This window comes from Rhinatrema bivittatum, chromosome 5, assembly GCF_901001135.1.
Source record: "Rhinatrema bivittatum chromosome 5, aRhiBiv1.1, whole genome shotgun sequence".
Taxonomy (NCBI): Eukaryota; Metazoa; Chordata; class Amphibia; order Gymnophiona; family Rhinatrematidae; genus Rhinatrema; species Rhinatrema bivittatum.
The window spans coordinates 243,858,662-243,874,582 of NC_042619.1; the positions used below are offsets into that span (position 1 = coordinate 243,858,662).

General features: G+C 43.7%; 1 pseudogene; it reads left to right on the top strand.

Annotated features, from left to right (window-relative positions):
• The first annotated feature begins 10,281 nt into the window (after positions 1–10,281).
• The window catches only part of LOC115092611, a 67,956-nt pseudogene continuing 62,316 nt past the window's right edge, over positions 10,282–15,921 (top strand).

Consider the following 15,921-nt stretch of genomic DNA (forward strand, 5'->3'; position numbering starts at 1 on the left):
TATCGCTGAGCCACTTTGGCTAGGTGTGGCCAGACAGTGGACTTGTGTGTTCAATATGCCAGCAGATCTGTCTGCATGTCCCCTATGGGCTCTGTGAGATACTGTGTCACTGACATTTGTGCTGGTGTCTCCTTTGCTTGGGTGGGCTGAGAGTCCTTCTTGCCAGCTGCTTTTGCTCTAGCCCATTCCAGATGCTTTTTTAGGGGCAACATGGCTTTGGCATACTGAAGTGGAGGAGGAAGTACTAGCTGTCGCTTACAGAGTGCTGCTTCTGTTTGGGCTTGCAGTATTCTCTGAAGTGCCCACTGTTTTCTCCTCTGCTTCATGCCTAATCTGTCTCTGCCTATGGCGCTCCTGTTCACGGACTTTTACTAACAGCAGGTCCTTCATAACTGTGAGACAATCGGACTGTAGGGCGAGTTTCCCTTTCATACGGGGATCACAGACTGTGGTGAGCATGTATGTGAGGTCTTTTGTTAAAGGTCTTAACCTCTCTTGGACCTGCGTCTGCAAAAAGTCCAGACAATGCAGCACCTCTGCTGTCATTCCCTCTTCCTGTTTAAAGCCCTCCAAAGTTTCCTCCAGAAAATGAACTATAGGGATGATGTCAGCCAAGGTGGCACTTCTGGAACTCAGCTCCTCCATGGCATTCTTGAAGGCTGCAGGATTTTTACCAACTAACTCATGACTAACCAATCATGATGCCCTAGGGCAGTGGTCCCCAACCTTTTTTGCACCAGGGACCGGCTTCAAGCAAGATCATTTTTCCATGGCCCGGCAGGGCGGGGCAGGGGGGCGGGGCTTTGGTCATATGAGGGCGGGGTTATGGAGGGGAGTTGGATTTTAGTGCACACTTATCATTTAATTATGACATTTATAATGTGAATGTGACTCAACTCACCATAGGTTCTCATATGCATGGCACACTGACCCATGATCGTCATGGGGCTAGATGTAAAAGTACAGTTTGTATCCATGGGAACCCCCCTGACCCACAATAATGGATGTAAAGCAGAATTATGGCATTCCCCATATAACTCACCCTACAAAAAAGATATTCTGGTTCTGGTGACATCTCAGTAACAGTAACTCAAACTCCTTCTACTTCCAGGCTCAATAGCCCTACTTATGAAAAGACAGCAGTTTACCACCAATGCATGTACTCTTGAGAAAACACAACAAATAAGACCGATACAAACGCTTACATGCTAGCAAAATATTTCATCTCGGTAACAGACACAGAACCAACCTAACATACTCCCAGGATCTGTAGTAATGCACATAAACTAATCTGCACACAGTTACACCTGTATTATGGAATACACTCAAACAGCAGCAACCCTATCTATGAAATGGCAACACTACAAATATTAAATCAGGTCCTAAAAACCAATACACCTCTTATTAGGTTATTAGGAAAACAGAGCTAGCAAGCAGCTATAGATCCCCACACAGAAATAATTGTAAAACTATACTAATAAGCAGAATAAATGTTTCAAAACAGCTATGAACAGAATAACATCCAACAATTAAAAACTCATAAAAACTATTAAACATTCTCCAAACACCAATAAAATATTTCAGAAAAGGAGACATCACACAATTAAAATGGCAGTCAAGAAAAATAAACTTAAAAAGCCACTTTTACTTACCCCCTCCAGCAGCTGTCCTACTCCCCTTCCCTGGAGGCCGTGGCACACACCAGAAGCAGCAGTAAAAGCTAAGCTCTATACTTATGGTCCTCTTCCTTAGTGCCCATGACTCACACACACACCATACCAGTCATGCCCCCATGACCAGTTTCTGTCTCTCGCACACCAATCATCTCCCAAACAGTCTTTGGCACACAAACACACCAGTCACCTTCCTGAACAGTTTCTCTCATGCCATACACACACACACACACACACACACACACACACAGGCTTCCCACTCCCGTGTTCTACTTACATATATGGGCTTCTCACTCTCATAATCACTTTCTCTGTCTCTCTCTCTCACACACACTACTCACCAGTCTCTCACTCCCATGTTCTCTTTCAGATATACAGGCTTCTCCCTCCCATGATGTGTCTCACACACACCCAGGTTTCTCACTCCCATGCTCACTCTTCACATGAACAGGCTTCTCATTCCCATAATCACTTTATTTCTCTCTCCCTCTCTCTCACACATACACACACACACACACACACACACACACACACACACCAGTCACCTGATCTCGCTCATGCATACACACACACACACAGGCTTCACACTCCCATGTTCTCTTTCAGATATACAGGCTTCTCCCTCCTATGCTGTGTCTCACACACACCCAGGTTTCTCACTCCCATGCTCACTTCTCTTCACATGCACAGGCTTCTCATTCCCATAATCACTTTCTCTCTGTTACACACACACCAGTCTCTCTCATTTCCATGCTCACTCTCCACGTGCACAGGCTTCTCATTCCCTGAATCACATTCTCTCACATTCACACACACCAGTCTTTTTCTCTCACACACACCGTCACCTTACCAAGCAGTCTCTCTCTCTCTCATGGATGCACACTCACCCAGGTTTCTCACTCCCATGCTTTCTTTCACCCCCACAACACCAGGCTTCTTACGCCCATGCTTTCTCACATACCCAGACTTCTCACTTCCATGCTTTTTCTCTCTCACACACACACATCAGTCACCTCCCTGACTAATGTCTCACACTCTCACATACACATCAGTCATCTCCCTGAGCAATCACTTTCATTGTCTCTCACATACACACACACACACACACATCAGCTCTCTGACCAGTCAATCACACACATGCTGGCTGCCTGCTTCTCTCTCTTTCTCTCACTCACTTCCCCCCCCCCCCCCCCACCGAGCACAAACGGTAGCTGCACCACCTCCTCCTCCAGCCCCCGCAGGCCAAGAAAGAAGAATCCCATCGGCCGCGGGAGGCTCACGCTGCTGTCTCCTTTACCTATTATCAGCTGCTTCGATTGCTCGGGGGCCGATGCTGCTGTCGCCGCTGCTATTTTTTCATGCGGCACGGCTCTTTCTCCTTCCCGCGCACCGCGCACCACTTCCTGTTCCGGGTCAGAGGGAGGGGGCGGGAAGAAGAAAAGGCCAGCCGCGGATGCCACAGCTTTTTTTTTTTGCACCGCTGCCGTTCCCGCTGGGCTTGAACGTGCTGATAGCCCAGCGGCAACGGCAGCAGGGAAAGAGCAGCGGGAGAGACCGGGAGCGCGCGACACACCTGCCGGTGCTTGGCGGCGCTGCGGACCGGCAAGAAACTCCCACGGCCCGGTCCCGGTCCGCGGACCGGTGGTTGGGGACCCCTGCCCTAGGGGACTCTGCACACCTATGTCCATTTACGCAGAAAGTTCATGAAGGGGTGTCTGCTGCTCCACTAACCTCTGCAGCATCATATAGGTGGAATTCCACCGGGTGCCAATGTCTTGAATGAGATGCTTGTGAGGCATCTCCACATCAGTCTGCTTTTGTTGGAGAACCTGCCCCGCCTTCACACTTCTGTGGAAGTGCGCTGCTATGTTCCTTTACTTGTGTATTAACATATGCAGGTATTCATTCTCTTGGTGATTGGACTCCAACCCCACAGCTGACATCACTACCAGATGCAGAGTGTGTGCAAAACATCTGATTTATTTTATTTATTTATTTGTTTTTATATACCGACATTCATTGGAATATATCACATCGGTTTACATTATAACTAATGAAATAATAAGACTAGGGTGTCTTATTATTTTTACATTGTTACATTATAACTTTATAACATTGAGGGCATAAAAAGAATTTAAGGGTCGGGTACATTGTAACATTTTAACTTTATAACAATGAGGGCATAAAAGAACTTAAGGCTAGGGTATATTATAGTTAATGCACAATAATTTATAACCATTTTAAGTTGAGACTAATGGTCTTATTATTGGTATATATTAACATTGAAAGCATGGTAATATTAAAATTGAAGCATTGAAAGATAGTAACTGTGAGGCATAATAACAGTATGCATAGGAATCTTCGATTGTTCAGGGGAAGGGTTAGAGGGAGCTGCTAGGGGGCATGGGAGGGGGGTTTAGTGGGTGTGTTGAGGGGTAGGGGAAAAGGGGGGGAGGAATTAGTCTGTGTGCTGGTAGGCTTTACGGAATAGCCAGGTTTTTAGGTATTTTTTGAATGATTGGATGGAGGGTTCTAGTCTTAGTTGGGTGGGCAGCTTGTTCCAGAGGGCGGGGCCCGCTACCGAGATGGTGCGTTCTCTGGTGGAGGTGAGATGAGCTAATTTTGGGTGAGGGATGGTGAGTGTTTTGGGATCACAGGTTTCTCTGGTATTAAATGGGGAGAGGGGTGTCCTTTAGCCATTTGATTTTTTTCATTGTTGATGGTTTTGTGCAGGAGGGTGAGGATTTTGTATTGTGACCTGTACGTTACGGGGAGCCAATGGAGTTCTTTTAGTATGGGGATGATGTGTGAGGAGTGATTGTTGTTTGTGAGGGATCTGGCTGCTGCGTTTTGCAGAAGCTGGAGGAGTTTGGAGGATGCAGGGAGGCCAAGGAGGAGGGAATTACAGTAGTCCAGTTTGGAGAGTATGAGGGACTGTAGTACTGTGCGGTAATCGTGGTTGAATAATAGGGGTTTGAGTTTTTTGAGGACTTGAAGTTTATAATAGCCCTCTTTGATTGTTAAGTTGATATGCTTTTTCATGTTGAGTTCAGAATCCAGAGTGATTCCAAGGTCTTTTACTTCATTGGTGAATTTGATGTTTGGTTGTGTGGGTACGGAGTCTTGGTTGGTCTTTGTGGTGGTTTTGTTAGAGATGTGTAGAATTTCTGTTTTTTGGTGGTTAAGAGTACGTGATATCTGAGTAAGGAGGTTTTTTATTTGGATGGAGAGGGATTCCCAAAATGAGATGGTGTTTGGTATGTTTTCTTTGATGGGGGAGTAGAATCTGGACATCATCTGCATAGATGTAACAAGAAAGGTCCAGGCTAGAGAGGAGTTTGCAGAGGAGGAGCATATATATGTTGAACAGGGTGGAGGAAAGTGATGATCCTTGAGGTATGGCGTGGGGGAGTGGGAATTGTTTTGATTCGCAGTTGTTGAGGTGAACTTTGTAGGATCTGTTAGATAGGTAGGAGCTAAACTATTTGAGAGTGTTTTCACCTAGCCCAATCTCAGTGAGTCGGGTTAGTAGTATGTCGTGGTTTACGGTATCGAATGTGGCAGAGATGTCCAGTAGTACCAGAAGGTAGGAGTGGCCGGTGTCGATATCTCTTAGGGCTGTGTCTGTGAGGGATAAGAGGAGGGTCTCGGTGCTGAGAGATTTCTGGAAACCGTGTTGAGTGGGGTACAGTATGTTATGGTTTTCCAGGTGTTCAGAGAGTAGGAGATTCACGTTTCTCTATGATTTTGGATATGAATGGCAGATTTGAGATGGGTCTGTAGCTGGCAGGGTCGGAGGGGTTTAGATTTGGTTTTTTGAGAATGGGTTTGATTATTACGCATTTCAGGGCTTCAGGGAAGATACCTTGTTCAAGGGAAGTGTTTATTATGTCAGCAATGGGTATGGCGATGAGATCTGTTATGAATTTGAGTATCTTGACAGGGATGGGGTCGAGGGGATGTATGGCTGGGTTTATTTTTTGAATGATTTTCTTTACTTCGGTTGAGGCAATAGGTTCAAAGTTGGATCAGGTGGGGTATGTGGTGTTGGGTGGGATTGTGAGTTCCTTGTTTGTGTTTTGTAATTTTATCTGAGAAGAAGTGGGTCAGTTCCTTGCATGTCTTTGTGTTGTTGCCTGTGGTGGGAGGATGGTGACTGGGTTGCGTCAGTTTGGTGACGAGGTCAAATAGGGCTCTGTGGTTGTATTGGTATTGATGGATTTTCTTCTCATAGAATTCTCGCTTAGCTTTGTTGGTGTCAGTTCCGTAAATGTGAAGTAACGTTTTGTATCTATCGAGATGGGGTGGAATAGGATGTCTTCTCCAGCTTATTTCTGCTTGTCTGAGTAGTGTTTTGGTGTTTTTCAGCTCTGGGTTGTACCATGGAGTTTTGTGAGGGTTGTTATTGTTGATTGCTTTGGAGATGAAAGCGCTTGTAGCATATTGCCTTTACCATGTTTGCACCATTCTCAGTGACAAAGAACCCTGCCTGAAGATTCCTGTCTCACTGGTGTAGCTGCCAGCTCGACAGCATCTGTCTCAAGCATGCTATAATATTGGCTAAGGTATGGGCCTCATCCGTCAGGTGGGTGTGCAGTAAAGCCCACCTTCACCCTGACACTTGTTCACTAATAGAGCTGCTGCCTGCCCCTGCCTCAACCAGGTCCCACCAGTGTGCTGTCAGGGAGAAGTAAGAGTGTGCAGCATTAATGGTGGTCCAGATATCACAGGTGGAATGCACACTCTCCTATGTCTTAGCTAGCAGCGCTTGGATGAAACTGCGATACTGGTTGTACAGACTGGGGATGACCTTTCTGCTAAATGTGGTTCTGGAGAGGACTTTGTAATTTGGAACTAAGACCTTCAGCAAATGCTTGAAACCCATATTCTCCACTACCTGCAAGGGCTAGTCATCAAGGGCAATCATTTCCTCAATGCTCCTGGTTACAGCTTTTGAGGCTGCCTGCCTCTTTCCCCGGGATAGCGTTACTGAACACCACCCCATTTCCTCCATGGTGAGTTGTTGCTTCTGACACATGGCAGGGGGCTGCTGGCCTGCCACCTGACTGCTAGAAGGGGCTGAGGGCGTGGGATGACTCTGCTCCTTTTCAACCACTTTATGCTGCCTGGAGAAAGGGGTCCTCTGACTGGTACTGCCACCATCCCCAGATGGCAGTACTGTTGGGTGTTGCTTCTGCATATGATGCATCATGCCAAAAGTAGTTAGATGTCCCATTTGCTTGCCTCTGCTAATAGCCCTGGCACGGTAATTACAGTGAGCAAAATGCGGGTCCTCTGTCACTTTAAAATGGCTCTAGATCACAGATTTCTTTCGTGATCCCTTCTCTTTAGCCTTCGGTGTGAATGCTGGTACTGGAGTTGAAGTAGTGGGTGCACTCTGAGAAGCAATGCCAGGGGCATCAGTCACACTCTGTGCCTGTGCTGGCTGCTCTTCCTCCTCAACATCATCAGTTTCATCTCTCCCCTTCAGCACTGAAGTGGAGGTTAAGACACAACTAACTAATCCCCCTAAACCTTCTTCAGCTTTACTTCTTCCATTTCTGATGATGAGAATCCCACACAAAATGATTCTCCATCAGAATCAGAAGCTACATTTTCAGCGCTAACTAGAGTCTGCTGTCGCACTGCTGCTTTTGGGTCTCGCCCTTTTGTCTTGCGTGACTCAGCCTCCCCTTCCCTCACCTCCAAAACAACAGGGTCAGATACAGGTGGTGGCAGTGCATCATCTTTAAATTTCAGTTATTTCCGGATGGAACTGCCTGCCCCTCCAGAGATTTTAGATTAGAACAGCTCCCTTTTTAACTTTAATGGGGGACTGGCACTGCCTTTTGAAGTGCCTCCTCTGCCAGACCCAATAACTTGTCTACCTTTCCCTGACATCATGGATTTAATGTTACTGCCTACTAGGGATTTAATTAAAACAATTATTTCTTTATTGGTGAATGAACACCTCTGTACCAATATATGTGAGTCTGGAAAACTACACACAGACGCATAGTGCAGTGCCTTGCTGTAGTGTACACTACAACTGAGACTGCTGTATGTGCACCCAACAAAATTTTAACTCCAGAAGATGCCTACTGGAGGTTTGGATTAAAAGAACACTGCTGTACCAATATATGTGAGTCTGGAAAACTACTCACAGACACAGTGCAGTGCCTTGATATACACTACAACTGAGACTGCTCTGTGTGCACAAAAAAATGAAACTGCAAAGAAAAGACTGGAAGCCTGAGCAAGCACAATTGTGATGCTCCTTCTTGTTTGAAAATACCAACCCACACTATCTCCCACCCACACCACCCAAACCCTGCCTGCAACCTACCCCAGGGGGGTAAGATCAGCAGCAAAATGCCACTGCTGGCAGCTTGTTTCAGTGGGAGAGACAGAGAGACGCTCTGAGTTCAATAAAAAAAAAAGTGGAGTTAAATAGCCTGGCTGGCACAGCAGCAATAACGAACAAATATCTTTTTCAATGGAAAATTCTATCAAAGTAGCAAGCACAAGCAGCAATAGCAATTGAATACAGATTTGAGCCACTCAGACTAGCTCTGAGTAAAGCCACCTCCCCAGACAACACCCGAAAAACGTGTGTGGCACACCGCGTGCTTAATTTATAAATAGTACAGCATCAGCAGGAACAGCATCACAGAGCACTGAGAGAGAGCAGCGATTGGCTGCATTAGAAAAATGTTTAGCTCTGATAGGTTGCATTCTCATCTCCTTGCCAACCTGTCTGACCCACTCTATGACAGGGCTGTGAGGTCACTTATGACTAACATGAAAGGGCTGGTTTTTGCTATGGATACTCCCACATGGCCTTCTCCTATTCAAACAGCCGCTAAGAAATCAGTGCGAACCAAAAGAATGAAACTAATATGATATGTTTCATTCGTGAGGGATCGCCATGCGTTTTGCAAACCCATGAATCAAACGAACAGGGACTTATACGTTGCAGATTGCACATTCATTGAAAACGAATGTACATCCCTTGCAGCTGTTGCTTCAGCTACTATAACATAGAGAATAGAAAAACTATTCAATCATGTTCAGAACATGTTAGTTGAATGTACCATTACATTACATTTTCATTCTCTGTTCCAAGAGCATTCAACTATGGAACAGCATCTGGAAATATTTTACTATCTCTTACAACTTTCCTACTCACTCTCATTTTAAGATGACTTGGCACCTTCATAATAGACAATTGCCCTTTTCTCCAAGTCATTTCCAATTATCATCACCCTTATTAATATCTAGGTGGCTGTACTAAAACTGTGGAATCTTAGCTCTCTGTTAGAAAAATCTTTGTCCTATTTAAATGACCCAAGCTGGAAGGTCTCCTTTCATAAATGTGTCAAACCTAAAATGTTTACGCACATTCTAAAGAGCTTTAATTACAATTGCATCATAAATAATATTCTAAAAATATGTATGGTTACAATCTTAGTAGTATAGATGTCTTTATATATGTTTTCCTTAGTTTGAAACACAAATTATTGATACTAATTTTATCTCTTCATATGAGAAAATTTCACTGAATTTGTTCAGCATAGGTGGACCATGATTGCTCATTCTTATCCTAGACTATATAAAAATTAATCTGTTTATATTATAATGAAACATATAATAGTTTCTTTACTCTATACTAAAGCATTCCTATGCCTTAATCCCATATACAGTAGCACTGCAGTTCAAGTAGTCTATTAATGCTATGCAGTATGGCGTCAGTATTCAAAACTAAACATTTAATAGAACTACTGGGAAAGTGAGCACCTAGAATTGCCATCAGGATGTTTTTACTATATTAGGCTCCATAACTGAAAGCAAATAAATGTTTTTGGTTCACAAATTGATGCTCTGTATTAAGTACAGACCATAATTCTGCATTTTGTCAATTTATTACAAAGGTTTGGTAGTACAATCTGTGACAGCCATCTAGAGAAGCTAATATCCTCAATCTAATCAGGCTTGAACAGAAGATAGATACAGAAAAATATTTTCAAACCTTTACAGACTTTTCTCTCCTGTGACTCATCACACCCTTGCTCCTTCTCTCTAACATGCTTGCATAACTCATACAAAAATATTATTATACAAATGACTGCCTTTATTCATTCTTTCTACACTACACACTACTCTCTACTGTACCCACTGCACTGAACTCAGGAACTTGCATTTCATTACTAATAATAAAATGATTACATGATGACCTTTGATTTTTGAAACTTTTACCCACAAATCAGGACCATCGAAAGAGACATTCATTGGAACAAAAATATGCCAGTGGAGATTCTAGGATGTACAAGATATGGAGCAAAAACTGAAGGGGGCAAGGGGTTAAAATTTTCAGAAATCAAAAGTCATGATAAATGATGAAAATTCACAAAATTTTAGCCTGCTGTGATCATGAACACCGATTGTGCAAGCCTTTAAAGGGTTGCACTGGGCCAAAAACTTCCCGAGAGTAGTTTTTGTGTTAAATGAGTAACTTGGAGTTAGATGGATAATTTGTGAGTTATCCATCTAAATTGCTTTGAGCATTGACCTCACTATGTAGATATACCTAAAAACATTTGGATTATGTTGTAGGTGCAGGGTTAATTAAGCTCCTGGATTAATCCACTTCTAGTACAAAAACAGTTTTTATAGATAATGAAATCAGATTTAATGCAGACTGTCACAGAGACATGGGCTCTTCAGAAGATCTTGACTTTCCCAAGAAATTAATTGAATACAGGGATGGTTTTCTAGTTTCTAAGGTAAGAATAGCAAAAATGTAATGCATACATCTGTGAATATTTTAATGATATTATTTTGACCAACAGAAATAAAAATTGGTCATAGTTAATCTTCTCTAATGCTTGTTTACTGTTTAAGGTTCTCTTCTCAGAGAATGAACTGGTGTAGTTAGAGAAGGAGATGCAATAGAAAGGGAAGTGACTGGTTGCAGCTAGAATACAGTGATGGAGAGTAACTCAACAATTATTAAAATAACTAAGCATTACATAAGACTGAAGAAAAGACTAAAACAGGAAGGGGTTACATATTTATCTTTTATACGTCTTAGAAGTCAAGTACAATGTTAATGAATCAAGATAGGAAAAGTTGGTGAGCCAAGAGTATCATAACAGACAGAGGCATACTAAGGGGGGGAGGGGCGAGGGGGTGTCAGCCCCGGGTGACAACAGGAGGAGGGGTGCCATTGCCACCAGCGGGAAAGTCCCATGGTGGCGCAGAGCAGTGATGTGCTGGTGGGGTTTCCACTCCATGTCAGCAAAAGCGAGCTCCGGAAGAAAAGGCCAGATGCAGAAGAAGAGGCCCTGCTATGCAAGAGGGATGTGTGTGTGTGTGTGTGTGTGTGTATGAGGGTATGTGTATGAGATGATAAGTGTATATAAAAGTGAGTGTGTGTGTGTGTGTGTGTGCCTATGTATATATATGAGAGGTGCCTGAATGCGGTCATAAATCTTATTTTCTAATGCATTTGATAATATCTCATTTTTAATTTTCTTTCTGTATGAAAAAGTGATAGTACCATCAGATTTTTGTTTAGTTTGATTCTTGAAGGTTAGATCTGCTATGATTAATTGATGATTTGACCATGGTAATGGTATTATCTTGTGTTCAGTTTTAATATGGTAGTTATTTGGTAATTTGCATTAGCAAAAGTTAGTTGTTTTAGTGACATGTTGAAGGCTCCAAAACGCCATGAGAGGTACAAAGCAGCCCCCTCCCCCTTACCTGGCAAGGTGTTAGCTCTGAGGTAAGACACCAAGGCACAGTGGCAAAGGGAACTCAAAGGTGTCACGCTGTCTACACTATTTCTCTGACACTGACAGGCTTCACAATACAGCCTGTTGTGCTGCATTCTCTGACCTGCTGTCACTGCTCACTTATACCCACTGCCTATTGCCCACACTATGCCCACTGCCAGGCAAACAGAAAATAAATGATTACTCTCAAGTGTATCTAGGGCTTCAATAACCAGAAAGGAAAAAGAGAATAGCAACAAGTGAAGCAACATAAATCTGCTATGAGACACAGATATTGTGAAGCAGGACTGTCTCACTGCTTTCCTTTTGTGTGACTGACTGTTGGCATGGTGAGACTATAAAATGTGCTGCAGCAAAAACAGTTTTGAGAAAACTTTACCAAGAACTCAGAGAGAGCTCAGAGCATGTGCTTTCACACAGACAATGTCTTGAGAAGCATTGCACAGTAATTCTACAGCATGCTCAGTCTTCAAGATCAGCGTCACTATATCCACTCTGCAGCATAGGTCAGACTGACAAATTGCTTCGCTGTGATACGTCTTTCCTCTTATCTCCCTGACAAGATGCCCATCCTAACCTTCTCTAACTGCCTGCTCTATATTGTAACAGTTTTTAACTGTACATATGTACCTGTTGCTTTCCTATGATTTTTATGAATCCATTGACTATAATGGCTTCTAGAAACCAATCTATTTAAAATGAATGAAACGAATAGGATTCATTTAATTCATAGGGCCCCTTTAATTTCCTTTGTTTCCCCTATTTATTTTGTTTTTTTAATTTCTTTTTAAACTAATGCATATGCCTAATGCTATCATTGGCCCTGCATGGTTTCCTCTTCTAGACTATGTTTACCGCCTGTGAGCTGGGAGTGTTTGATCTCTTACTGGAGTCGGAGGTGCCTCTTTCTTCAGCTGTCATTGCTCAGCATTTGGGCAGCAGCGCTGATGGAATGGAGAGATTACTTAGTGCCTGTGTGGGCCTGAAATTACTGGAGGTCGACTTGAAAAATGAAGAAGGTAACGCATAAGGATCTAGGTCACTCTTTACGAAGATTCATAATGTGCTAATTTGTTTTCTCTGAATGTGGGTTTAATGGCCTCACTGCCTCTCATTTTATTCTCAAACCATATTTTCATGTTAAAAATAATATAACTGCATTATGAAAGCTCAGTTCCCCAAACAAAACCTATTCTTGCATGATGTGAAGAAGTCATTGGTTGTTGGCATGCCTGAAAAAGAATAGCAAAAGGAAAAAGTTAATTATGACTTTGTGAGCTGTAGTATTAAAATTTAGCTTATAAAAATAGATTTAAACTAATGCGAGAGGAAACTATTTATAGATGCACAAAAAACAACCAAATATTGTCTGAGAATACAAGCTACATGTTTCGGGCAGTCAGCTCAAGTCCGTTATAGTGTGCCAAATGGTGTATTGTGGTAGGTGATGTCTGAGAAGTGGTGCCTCCTGGATATGCCTAGATGCCATTTAGCTAATAGACTGGCCTTACTATTAGACACTTTAAATGTTTGAAGGTGAATTTTAAAAGCCCGATGAACACCAAAATTAAGCTCGCAAGCACCCACTGTATTTCAAAAGGTGTCTACCTAGGTGCGTATCTCCTGAAATGCACACATCTCACTCGAGCTTAAAGGAGTGGGGCATGGGCATTCCAGGGTGGGGCATGGATGGACCCAAGAGATGTGCACGCAGGTATGTATTAGGCATGTAATTCAGCCGAAAGTTTTGGTCCAGCCTTCGTTATCGGCCCGCTGTGGGAAATTTCGTTTCCCATGGTTCGGGCCGATTTTTTTTTTCAGCTGTCCTGAACCGAAAAACCCCCCAAAACCCCCCAACCCTTCAGATTTAATTAATTACAATCCCTCACCCTCCCTACCCCCCCAAAACTTGCCTAAATTCCCTGGTGGTCCAACGGGGGTCCCGGGAGCGATCTCCCACTCTCGGGCTGTCGGCTGCCAGTAAACAAAATGGCACCAGTGGCCCTTTGCCCTTACCATGTGACATGGGCTTTCGGTGCCATTGGCTGGCCTCTGTCACATGGTAGGAGCAATGGACGGCTGGCGCCATATTAAAAAATGGCGCGGGCCATCCATTGCTCCTACCATGTGACAAGGATTTCATGTGACTATCCATGTGACAAGGATACCATGTGACTAGGGGGCATTCATGGAATGCCCCCTAGTCCTTCTATTATCCGAAAGTGTAAATAACTGATTCACATCTACTCATTCAAGATGTCTCATGATTTTAAAGACCTCTATCATATCCCCCCTCAGCCATCTCTTCTCCAAGCTGAAAAGTCCTAACCTCTTTATGAGGTTCCCCCGATGAGGTTCCCCCTATGAGGGATATGATAGAGATGTTTAAAATCATGAGAGTTCTAGAACGGGTAGATGTGAGGTTATTTAGTCTTTCAGATAATAGAAAGACTAGGGGGCACTCCATGAAGTTAGCATGTGGAACATTTAAAATTAATTGGAGAAAGTTCTTCTTCACTCAACGCACAATTAAACTCTGGAATTTTTTGCCAGAGGATGTGGTTAGTTCAGTTAGTATAGCTGTGTTTAAAAAAGAACTAACTTGGAGGAGAAGTCCATTACCTGCTATTAATTAAGTTGACTTAGAAAATAGCCACTGCTATTACTAGCAACGGTAACATGAAATAGACTTAGTTTTTGGGTACTTGCCAGGTTCTTATGGCCTGGATTGGCCACTGTTGGAAACAGGATGCTGGGCTTGATGGACCCTTGGTCTGACCCAGTATGGCATGTTCTTATGTTCTTTCCTCATAGGGGAGCTGTTCCATCCCTTTTATCATTTTGGTCACCCTTCTCTGTACCTTCTCCATCGCAACGATATCTTTTTTGAGATGCGGCGACCAGAACTGTACACAGTATTGAAGGTGCGATCTCACCATAGAGCGATAGAGAGGCATTATGACATTTTCCATTTTATTAACCATTCCCTTCCTAATAATTCCTAACATTCTTTTTGCTTTTTTGACTGCTGCAGCACACTGAGCTGACGATTTTAAAGTATTATCCACTATGATGCCTAGATCTTTTTCCTGGGTGGTAGTTCCTAATATGGAGCCTAACATCGTGTAACTACAGCAAGGGTTATTTGTCGTGTTTGTGGCATTTTGTGGACCCTTAGTCACAGTGGAGATGACTCCTCCCACAGGGAGGGGCCCCGTGGGGAACCACAGTGATAGGCTAAACTCAGAGAGCAGACACTTGTAGGTAGAAAGCTTTATTGTACTGCTGTAGATAGATGGTATGAGGCAGGAAGGAAAGGCACTGAAGTCCGGCAAGGTGCCAATACGTTCAGATAGTCTCAGATGTTGAAGTCTCACCCAGATGTTCAAGGTAGATAGGGACCCGCAGTGCGGGAAGCGCCGAGCCTGGTGGGTGGAGTTGGAGAACTGGATCATATAGGTACTCACAAGAACGTAGTGTGGGTGTCTTCCTGGCAATGGGGATGTTGGGACTTAAGGTCTGTGGTGCAGGATACAATGTACAGATAGGCCCTCGAGGAAGCGAGTACCTGGTGGCACAGGAGATCCTGAAAAGAAATAGAGAGAGACCCCCGTGGAGCGGTTGTCTAGTTAGTAGAAACCCTGAATGGTTGGTGGAAGCAAGAGGCTCCCGAGGAATGGGTACCTAGAGTTTCGTTGGAGCGAGATTTCCAGGAGGGTAGCGAGGCATCTAAAGGAGCAGCTTAGAGCGGTCAAAGTAGCTAAACTGAAGTCCTTGCTAACTCAATGATGGTAGCGTAGTGGAGGCTTTGAATACCCAGAGGTATTGACGTCATGCGGTGGGGACGCCCCCGAGGTTCCCGCCATGACGTAAACTTAAGTGTAGGCAATGTGTACGCGTGCGCCCTTGGAGGCCACGTGATGGAGCATGGTGGACTGGGACGCCCATGCTGAGTTGGAGACGCCGAGGGTTTCGGCACTCGGCACCGGAGGCAGCCATCTTGCCCAAGGAGGAGGAAAAAGGGTAGAAAAGAGGTAAGGCAGAGTGGTCGCAGCTATCTGCGACTGATGGACGCAACAGTACCCCCCTTCAAAGGGCCCCCTCCAAGACCTCTTCCAGGTAGTCTGGGTTTCCATGGGTGTACCAGGTGGAATTGACATAATATGTCCTTATCTGTGATGTTCGCCAGTGGTTCCCATGAGTTCTCTTCTGGTCCATAGTTTTCCCAGGAGATTTATTTAATTATTTATTTGTTTTTCTATATCGATGTTCAACTAGTTTTATCACACCGGTTTACAGCTTAACAGTGGAATCTATTGCAATAGATTTGATATTTTACATTAAGACATTGTAACCTGATTAGCTTCGTAACATGGTTAATCTTTGTAATATGAGTAACTATGTAACGAGTAACTTTGTAAAAGGGGTAATTTTGTAACAAAAGTAGCTTG